Below are 11,061 nucleotides of genomic sequence, written 5' to 3' on the forward strand. Positions count from 1 at the left end.
ATCAAATAACTTCTGATACAGTTCCCATATGTTATTGGAATGGGCGTGAACTGAAGTCTCTCTGTGTTAGTCCTTGTGTTGGGCCTTGTGTTGGGTTCCTGCCTCGAGGGGGCTTGGTGACTAGTGGTTATCATTTTTGGAGGGCCAACGGTAATTGGTTTTGAATGGCTCTTGCTATATGTGCTTATGTTGTTTACTTCGCCCTCCTTTTTCCTTGGGGCTGGTCTTTTGAAGCTTTCTCCCGTGTCGATTTTACCGCTCCTTACCGCGTTCTCAATCATTTCACCGGACATTACCATATCCGAGAAGCTCTTGGTAGCACTCCCCAACATGTGGTTGATGAACGGGGCTTTCAAAGTGTTGATAAACAACATGGTGACCTCTTTTTCCAAAAGGGGTGGCTGGACTTGTGTTGCCACTTCTCTCCATCGTTGGGCGTACTGCCTGAAATTCTCGCTAGGCTTTTTCTCCATGTTTTGTAACGTAATTCGATCGGGTGTTATATCCGTTACATGACTGTATTGCTTCATAAAAGCTTGCGCCAAGTCTCTCCATGAACTAACTTTAGCACGACTCAGTTGGTTGTACCATTTGGCTGCAGATCCGATCAAACTGTCCTGGAAGCAGTGGATTAACAGCTGATCATTGTTGACGTATCCTGTCATTCTTCGACAGAACATAGTTATGTGAGCTTCAGGACAACTAGTCCCATTATATTTTTCGAATTCCGGCATTTTGAACTTAGGTGGGAGTACTAAATCAGGGACCAGACTCAGATCCTTGGCGTCAACCCCGCGATGATAGTCGATGTTCTCCATGACTCTAAATTTTTCCTCTAACCATCTACATCGGTCCTCCAGCTGTTTTGGCAGGTTCATTTTTGTTTTTTCTGTTTCTACCACGTCATCGAGGTCCGGGACCACAGGATTAGTGGGATTATCCCCGGGATTAGAACCCGAGCCCATTTGAAAATGCACTGGTACCGAGGCACTAGCCAGACATTGAGGTCTAATGGTAACCGGTATCCTCTGTGGGTACACCTCTGGTTGTGCTTGGATGTTAGTTGGGGTAAAACCTGGAGGATAAACAGGGTCATCGTGATCCTCCCCAGCATCAACTACGGGGTCTTTTCCTTTGTTATTCCCTCCAGCCAATAACTGCTTTAATTGGTTCATCACAGTGTTCTGGGATTCTAACATGTCCTGCTGGATTTTTTCCAGTCGTTCATGCATCTGGTCTTGCATCTCTCGTTGCAACTGTTCCAATCTTTCCATCCTTTGATCCATTACTTTTGTTTGGCGACGAGTACCGTAGTGATATTTGATTAGATTTTTGTTGGTTTCCAGGGTAACTGTCATAATTTAATTTTATTAGGGTCATTTTATGAAACTTACTGCATATGATGTAATGCAAATGTATGAGATGAATGCAAAAAGAGGCATTGATTCGAATTCAATTTCATTAGAAAACTCAACTAGAAAGCAAATTTCTTTACATAAAATAAATTACATATACGGCTTCGCCTTTATACCCAAGGCCTTAACCTTTCTAAGAAGCCAAGCTAAATCTCGACCTCGCTTGATTCTGACTCATATTTTAAACTCAATACATCGGCCTGAACTGCTAATGTTTGCAGATGATCAGCCACTTCCCGCACTTGAGTCACAGCTTCGCCCATAACGTAATCTCTATCTCTAATCTGCCTTTGAGAATGATGGAATTGCTCTTGCCATTGATCATTACTCCTCTCAAGAAGCTCCATTCGTAGCTCAGAATTGTGTAATGCATCCTCAAGCTCCTCTACCTTTTCTTTCAGTTCTTCGATCTTATTTAAGCTTGCTCTTAATTCGATCATGGCGTTGCGACTACGGTACGAGTGAAGTGACTTTTCTAGCTCTGCCACCTTGGCCTTTAATCCTGCCTTCTCATTTCGGCACTCTAACAAACTCCTTTCCAAAGCGTTTTCTCGAGCTCGAGCATCTTGAAATTTCTTTTCCCACTGATCGGCCCTATTCTTTTCCTCATTGATCTCTTGTCGCCACTGCTCTGACGTTTTGCCCAGACCGACAGTTCTCATCGACAATCGCAGCTTCTTGTAATCTGTTTTTAGACTATCCAAATCCTCTTCAGCTTTGTTCTTTCCCTTCCTTAATTTCTCGGCTTCTAGCTTGTGGATATCGATGTCTAATCCCAAATGCACTCTTTCTTCTTCTAACTGTTCTATCCTCTTTCCCAACTCAGAATTTCTTTTCTCAAAGTCTCGTCTGATGATCTCTAATTCTGACGGAACTACTTGTAGATGCTCTTCTATAGACTGAACGCAATCTTCCCTCGGCTTAGGGATGTTGTCATTGACTCTTTTACTCCACCACCCATAATATTCTGAAGTTGCCATCGCTCCTATGGTAAATATTTTCATTCGGTGAACCTGTTTCCAAGCGTTAGATATTTCTCGAGTTTTTCTCTTGTAGTTTTCATCCTTATAAGAAAACTCACATTGAGCCAGCCCTTGTGTTGCTGGTATGAACTGTCTCGATCTATATTGTCTTAATACGAGTAAAGGGGCATAACCGATAGCTCCCCAAATTCCGAGTAAAGGGACCCAGTCGAAATCACCACATCGATACAGGATCTCGTCGGGTACCATCCAAGGAGCTTTCCATTCAACGTCATCCTCCTGAAGGTTTTGGAGAATCGTCATCCACTTCTCTTCCGTGATGTCGTCTCGTCTTGGTGTAGCAACTTGTTCCTTCAATGGGGAATAGTCTTCTGAGAAGACTCGATAGGAGACATTTTCTACCTTCCAAAAGTGACTATGGAACCACACCAATAGTAGCTGTGCGCATCCGATGAACCTTCCCTCCCCTGCTCTTCGACATGCGCTTAGAGATCTGAAGGTTTCTGCTAAGATTGCCGGGATGGGCGTGACTCCTTTACTAAGCCGATCGAACAAATCAGAGACGGCCTCATCTACGTGCCCTAAAGCTCTAGGGAAAATTACCAAACCATAGATACCTAGAGCGAAGACATCCACTCTTTTCTTCACATCGGGGTGTGCTAATACTAAATCTCGCAAGCTTTTCCAAGGAACGCATTTACTGTCTCCTTTCTGTTGGATCCGGGCAGCGACCCACTGTTCGCTCATCCCTGTAATGCTCATCAATTTTTTTAATAATGTCGGGACACTAGCAGCTCTAGAATAGGCTTTGTCAATTTGAATCTTTGGACACCGAAGCAAGGTCGTATATTCTTCCACGGTGGGCACCAAGTCCACTTTTCCAAAAGTGAAACAACTGTAAGCAGGATTCCAAAACTGGGCTAGGGCTCGGAATAAATGCTTGTCCACTTTGACACCAAGTAGGTGAGGCAAGTCCCCGTAATCACAGTAAAACATCTGCTTGGTCCCGTCGTCCCATTGATCCCATATTTCCTTCATTTCTCGCAGATCATTTTGGACTACGCTGACACGGGTGAAGTCCCATAACTCTGATACGTACCCTTCTGCAAGACTATCGCCTTTCTCTCTCCACATCGTCTCAGCCCATAATCGTACAGCTGCATTGTCTTCTACTTTATCAAGGAACCTCTTTTCCATGATAAGCTTTCTATCTATACTGAACGTGAATCGACACCTCTTTTGAAATGAAAATGCCATGCAATCACAAACAAAGCAAATTAGATCTAGGATTTAAAATAAACAATAATAAATAAAGCATCTATTCGGTAAGCACTAGGGTCTAGAATAGCTCTATCTCGGTGGGTTCTTATGGCTCGCTATGTGTGGTTTGGTTCTAAAGTGAGGGTACCTGAACCAGCAGATTCCTCGATCCTCACCCATTATAGGCTCATATGGACCGAGTTCAGTTCAGGGGAATACATTTCCCCATGGCCATGCGGAGATGAAAATCTCACGAAGACATAGGTACGGATGTATCCCGGAAGCGATTCACTATCCCATGCGGAGGTGAAAACCTCACGAAGGCGTAGTTTCTCACTCCCACTTAAAAGGGTATGACCAGCGGTCATGCAATGCAATGTGAAGAGGTATAAAACAAAATACAGAACACGATAAAAAAATATAATTCAAAACAAAAGAGATGCAATGAGAGGATCGTAAATTTAAATCGAATTTTCCACTTTCAACAAAAAGACAAGAAATAATCAATACGTGGCTTGACTCTCTTATTCTCCCCAGTGGAGTCGCCAAGCTGTTGACACTATTTTTTTGACGGAAAACGGGGTCAATTTGGATTTTGAAAATAAAACGAAAAATGGGAGTCGCCACCAATCTTTTTTCATGAGGTGTGATCGGGTCACCTCGTAAAATGGTTGTTTTTAATAAACGGTTTAGATTTTATTAAAACGACGATTTTGGTCTACGGAAATCAGAAAAAATGGGTTCGGGAGTCGGTTACGCACGAGGAAGGATTAGCACCCTCGATACGCCCAAAATTGGTACCTAGTTGATTAATCAGTGTCTTAGTGCCGAAAATTGAAAATTTGAAGAATTTAAAAAAAAAATACGATCCTTTAAAGAAACTCTGATAAGGTGAATTGAAATATAAGACTTTCTTGTTCCGAAGGAATATCACATCCAGCACGTTAGGACACGATACTCTATACCATCGAAACCAAGATCACCTTATAGTTTATTGAAGCCATACTTTGAAGCTTTAAGAGGATATTTGGCTATTTGGTCGAACAAGAAATCGAAACCCAGCACGTTAGGGCACATTTTCTCGATTTTCCAAACGCGAAATATTGCCTCATTTAGAAAAATTTTCTTTTTGATGCTTAGTGTCAATGCTTGACAACAATAACGAATACGACAAGGTGAGCAAAGTCAAGTGAGTAACAACAATACCATAGGCCAAATGAAATGACAAGGCGATTACATACACAAAGCATACAAATAAATAAATAGAACTAACATTTAAAAAAAGCACAAGTGTACATGAATAAATAAACAAACACCCAGTAACAATGATGACAATAAATACAATTATGCAAAAATGTATATGCATGTATAATTTAAAGCCCTAGAATAAGAAATGCATATAAATTATAGAATATGAAACATAGATAAGTATATACATATATAAAAAAAAAATCGGTAAGTATTATAAAAATAAAAATGTAAAGGTGTTTATATATATTTACAAATCGTGATAATATAAAATGTATGTATGTGAATTATAAAATATGTGAAATATGCAAAAAGTATTTTTAAGAATATAAAGAATATATATATAAGTATGTATATGATGTAAATATGCATAAATATATGTAAGTATATAAGAATTATGAAATATGGAAAATATATTCAAGTATGTATAAGTATGTATATATACATATATATGAATTAAGATGTATGTATTTATGTATATCTATGTATATAAAGATATGAAATATAAAATATAAAAAGTATATATTTATAATAAATGAAAAGTATGTACGTAAATATATATTATAAAAATGTATGAACAATTTGAAATTATGAACATTAAAATATTTAATATAGATAATAATATATAAGATGATAATATATGAATTTAAACCAAATAAATAAACAGAATAAAAAAACTTGAGATAAATACTAGTCAATCAAAAATAGTTTAAGATAAAACAATATACAAAAGAAAATCTTAAACAATAAAAGAAACAGTTTTTATAAAATATATGAAAAATTTTAATGCAAAACAATTTCAAATAAATAATAAATATAAAGGCTTAAAACAAACAATGATAAAATAGCATATATAAAAAGGTTAAACATATTAAGGATGTGGTTGAAATGAAATACAAAAAAATGGGTCTTAAACTGCAAATACATGAAACAGGTGGCTAGGGGGACCTAAATAAATTGCGCTGAGGACATGAGGGATCGATTGTGCAATATTTCCCGTCCCTTATGCGCATTGCTTTGCGCGGGACCGAATTGGAAGAAGGGCGAAATTCTATGGTCGAAATTAAAAGAAAGAAAAGGCTGCATTAAATGGCGCTGCAGAATCGGAGGGACCAAAGACGCAAATTACCCATTAGGGCAAGAATGCGCTGGTCACTCTCCTTTAAACGACGCCGTTTTACTGCTAATATGAACCAAAAAATATTTTTTTTACTTCACTTTTTCATATTTTCTAAAAAACTGAAGGAGCCTCAGTTTTTCCTCAACGCCCTCCCTTCTCAAATGGCCGACGGTCTTCTCAAGACCTCCGTCGCACCACCAAAGTGGCCGGCGACCGGCGCCGAAGAATGGGCCCGTTAGCCCCTGTTCCGTGGCATCCTTGTGACCTAAAGCTCCCTCAAGCCATGGGAGTCGAAAACAAGGGAAGTTCTCAGCCTCCCGGACCCGATTCGGGCGACGGAAGAAAGACCCTCCGACGGCGCAACCATGGCCACTTCCGGTGAGTTCCCTTCCCCCTTATTTTCGCTTTTGTTTTTTTTTATTATTTATTTAAGATAGATTTGCAAAAGGCAAAAAAAAGTAAAATAAAATAAGATAAAACAGATAAATAAGAGAAAACGAAGAAGAAAATAGCACAGATTCAACCTTTAAATTTTTCTATTTCTTTGATTTCTGATGTAGGTTTTTTACCAAGAAAATCGAAGCCCCCCCTTTTTTCCAAAAAATCCGTCCCTTGTTCAAAGTTTCTCCCCCGTTTTATAATCGATTACAATAAAATAAAAAAAATGCCCTATTCCTCTGTTGTGGCTGCCTTCTTGTTGTTTGTGTTTGCAGGGTATGGCCGTGTTGGTGGTGGGGTGTCAGACGCATGGAGGAGAGGGGCATGCGTGGGGCGTGCGACGGTGGTAGTGCGCAAGGTGGCCAATGGTTGGCCTAGAGGTTCGGTAGCACACTGGGGCTGAGTTGCGGCTGAGGGTTAACGGCTGAAAAAAATTTTGGAATAGTTGGGCTAGGGTTTTGGTATTGGTTCGGGTTTAGGGTTAATTTTGGGTAGTTTGGGTTTAGGCTAGCTGGGTTTTGGGTTTAGCCCAAAATTGGCCTGTACACATCGAATTTTCCTTTCATTCAACTGGGATTTCTTCCCCTTTTTATTGGATATACAATGTTTCATCAATTTTCATGCAAGGGATATTTAAATCATATTCACATCAATAACATAAATTTCAAGTATTTAATAATATAATTCAAGTTACACGAACTTACCTGGCGAAATTGCAGAAATATCAAGATTTAAGGGCATTTTGGTAATTCACCATTTTCCCAATTTTCACCCTATCTTAAATTGATAATTTCATTCAATTTATTAATTTAAATAATAAAACAATTCATTCCCTTCAATTTGGTCATTTTTGACATTTTTACAAAATTGACCCTTGAAGTTTTAATTTTATTCAATTTAGTCCCTAAGCCCAAAACTTGCAAATTAGCCATGCTAGCTGAATATTCATATATATTTTTGGTTTAGCCAATAAGTACAGTTTATTCTTTAAAGTTACCCCTGTTCTTCTGTCTGACAGTTCTGACCCTTCTTCACTAAAAATTAATTATCTCCTCGTATAGAATTCGAATGATGTTCCCATTTATTTCTCTTGAAAAAAATACTCATTCAAGATTCTAAACGTATAAATTTAAGCCCCTAATTATTTTTCTCCAATTTTTGATGATTTTCCAAAGTCAGAACAGGGGAACCTAAAATCATTCTGACCTTGTCTCACAAAATTTATTATATAAGAAACTAGACTTAATAAGCTTTAATTTCATATTGTAGTCATCCTATAATTCGATTTCTACAATTTTTGGTGATTTTTCAAAGTTGGACTACTACTGCTGTCCAAAACTGTTTTAGTGCAAGATATTAATTACCATGTTTATAACACCCTTATTTTCTTTTTCTACACTATTTCTCATCACGTTCTCTTATTTTCTCTTCACTAACATATCAAGAACATAGGATCATATGTAAGGAAACTCTACATTAACGGCTTGTTTGGTTCGATGTAATGGGTTTACCATTACGCGCCGAATCGGTGGGCCCCACCTATTCCGGCGTTTGGTTCGCTGTAATGCCTATTACGCGCCGAATCGGTTACGTATGTATTCCTCCTTTCTTACCGATTTCTATTCCCTGCCCTTTGTTCAGTTTAGCTCCCGTTTAGCATTCTTATCTTTTCTATGCCCTGTTTTACCCTCATCTTCCCAAGCCAAAATCCACCTCCAGAACTCTCCCTCCCAACATCAAACAGGCCAGCAACCTCCACCGCTCCCGTTTCACTTTCATTTGTTGTTTTGTCGAACCAAATGCACCCGAACTGTTCTTCAAATGCAGTGAAGGGAAGTCCAAAAACAGACTTCTGTTCTTCAAATCCCAACAAGGTAAACATTTTATTTCCAAAAAAACCGTCAAGAAAACCTTTCCAATTCAATCAAGGTAAACATTGTCTGCCCTAACATTTTTCTTTCAACGTGTTTTCCCTTTTATGTTTTTAAAATGTCTATGATGGAAGATTCAACATTTCTAGAAATTGAATCATGCATTAGTTTCAGGTTTTAGAAAGTTTAAGACTTGATTCATCAAATTAGTTGAATCATGTAACTATCGTTAAAAATTGGCATCTATCTATTGCACTGCCTGCTGCATTGGCTTTGGCTGCTGATCCCATTGCTTCACTTGTTGATACAGCCTTTGTTGGCCATTTGGATACTTGTTTTTCTTTTTTTATTATTAATACTATCATACCAAGCTTGCTTTTGTAGCTTTATCTATTAATCACACAGGTAACTATTGGCTGATAAATATTAGTTTTTTTGTGGTGAAGGGTCGGTTGAATTGGCGGCAGTTGGGGTATCTGTATCGATATTCAATCTGGTGTCGAGATTGTTTAATGTTCCTTTACTTAATATCACAACATCCTTTGTTGCTGAAGAGCAAGCATTGATTAGTAAAAGCAAGGATGGTAATTTTCAGTGAAAAGATTATACAATAACTGCAATACTTCATGAAAATGATCGTTTGGTTGAACTTTTAATTGACTCTGGGGTTTGGTATAATTAAGATGGTGAATTTGAGCATCAAGGCAAGAAAGTTCTTCCCTTCCTTAGCACTTGCTGCTGGACTTGGCATTGCAGAAGCGGTTGTACTCTCAGTTGGCTCGGGTTTCTTAATGAATATCATGGGTATACCTATGGTATGTCAGGATAACTAATGATGTATTTGTAATTATATTTTGGAATTGTAATGCTTTAATTTCTTATATCTTATTACTTTTATTTTTCATAGGATTCGTCGATGCGTGGACCAGCGGAGCAGTTTCTGACATGGAGAGCCTTTGGTGCCCCACCAGTCGTAATTGCACTTGCTGCTCAAGGCACTTTTCGTGGATTTAAGGATACAAAGACACCTTTGTATGCCATTGGCAAGTATTACAGCATGCCTTATGTTTCAAGTTCCCTCAAGGGGTCTCTTTGCTGCTTATAGATAATTTCTTGCTTGAACTAACAGGTGCAGGCACCTTACTAAATGCAATATTGGATGTAATCTTGATATTTCCCTTTGGTTTTGGCGTTGGTGGTGCTGCAGTTGCTACTGTGATTTCTGAGTACGTCAATAATGTGGTAAACTTAATAATTCTAGTGTATTTGCCTCATAACATTTCTGCTAATTTTGGATGTTCTATTCATTTTTTTATTTTTATTTTTTGAAACTAGATATCTGATTGCTATTATACTTCTGTGGGAGTTGAATGGGAAAGTTGAACTGATCTCTCCTAAAATTGACTGGAGTAAAGTTTCCCTCTACTTAAAATCTGGTACATTTCTTGCTGATCTTAAGTATTACTTTCAGTATCTGCTTATTTTTTCTTATAGTTAAGCTTCATAAAATGAAAATAACAACAAACAATTGAATTTTAGTATTGAAATTGTGATGGTACCTGCAGGTGGACTACTTATTGGTAGGAACAATAGCCACTCTTGGAACTCTCACACTTGCAACATCACTGGCAGCTAGGCAGGGCCCTATTCCTATGGCTGGTCATCAGATTTGTGTACAAATTTGGTTGGCTGTATCTTTGTTAACTGATGCTTTAGCACTCTCTGGTCAGGTAGTATGTCCTTTGGTTTTTCATTTGGAAGACCCCAAATGTAGGATGTTTATGACAATACCATATAAAGTAGCACCAAATGAAACCTGTTGGATGTATTTTTGGTTTCTGTTACAGGCTCTTCTTGCAACTAATTACTCCCAAGCGAATTACCAACAAGCTCGCAAAGTGATTTACAGTGTTCTAAAGGTTTATAAAAGCTAGTTGTCCGATTCTTCGAAATTGAGAATTTTATTAAATTATATATTTATTATTAAGAATTTTATTAAATTATATATTTTAATTAATATATATTTAATAATAATTATGTTAAAATATGATTAAATTATTGGATACCTTGTTTGCATGTTCCTCAAATGTTTCACCAACATTTTTTTAATTCTTTTTCTACTTTCTTTTTTCTCGAAAGGTTTTCCCTGAGAAAGAAAAACACATAAGATGCATGTACTTCATTAACTCAATCCAACTGTTTTCTTCTCATGTATGCTTCATATTGAGTCTTGTGTTTTGTGCTGATGTGAGGGAGCATATATACAAATGACATTGGATGTATGACATAGGACTAAATAGATTTTGAGCTTTGACAAGCTGCTTATAAGCATTGTTTCTTATAGAAGAAACACATTATTGGAGAAAGCTTTTGAATCTCCCAACTATTGGATTTGGGTTTCTTTTTGACAATTTGTTTATTGTGCTTTTGTTTAGATGATGAGAAAGGAAAGTCAAGAATTATATTTACTCGTTAAGTTAAATGAAGATATTTGTAATTTAAAAAAATAAAAATTCAATATAAATTTAAAATAAGAGTTTAACTAAAAAATAAGAGTTAGTGGCAAAAATTAATAAAATTTAAATTTTAGTGGTAAAATTCAATAACATAAAAATTAAGTTACAAATTTACTCATTTTTTAAAAAAATAACGGCAAATATAAATAAAAATAAAGTACAGTGACAAATTTCAATATTTATCTATAGTATGATGATAAATTATATATT

General features: G+C 37.2%; 1 pseudogene; it reads left to right on the forward strand.

Moving 5' to 3' along the window:
* The first annotated feature begins 8,010 nt into the window (after positions 1 to 8,010).
* On the forward strand, positions 8,011 to 10,393 carry LOC107889265 (protein DETOXIFICATION 44, chloroplastic-like; annotated as a pseudogene).
* Positions 10,394 to 11,061: the final 668 nt, after the last annotated feature.

This window comes from Gossypium hirsutum, unplaced genomic scaffold, assembly GCF_007990345.1.
Source record: "Gossypium hirsutum isolate 1008001.06 unplaced genomic scaffold, Gossypium_hirsutum_v2.1 scaffold_799, whole genome shotgun sequence".
Classification (NCBI taxonomy): domain Eukaryota; kingdom Viridiplantae; phylum Streptophyta; class Magnoliopsida; order Malvales; family Malvaceae; genus Gossypium; species Gossypium hirsutum.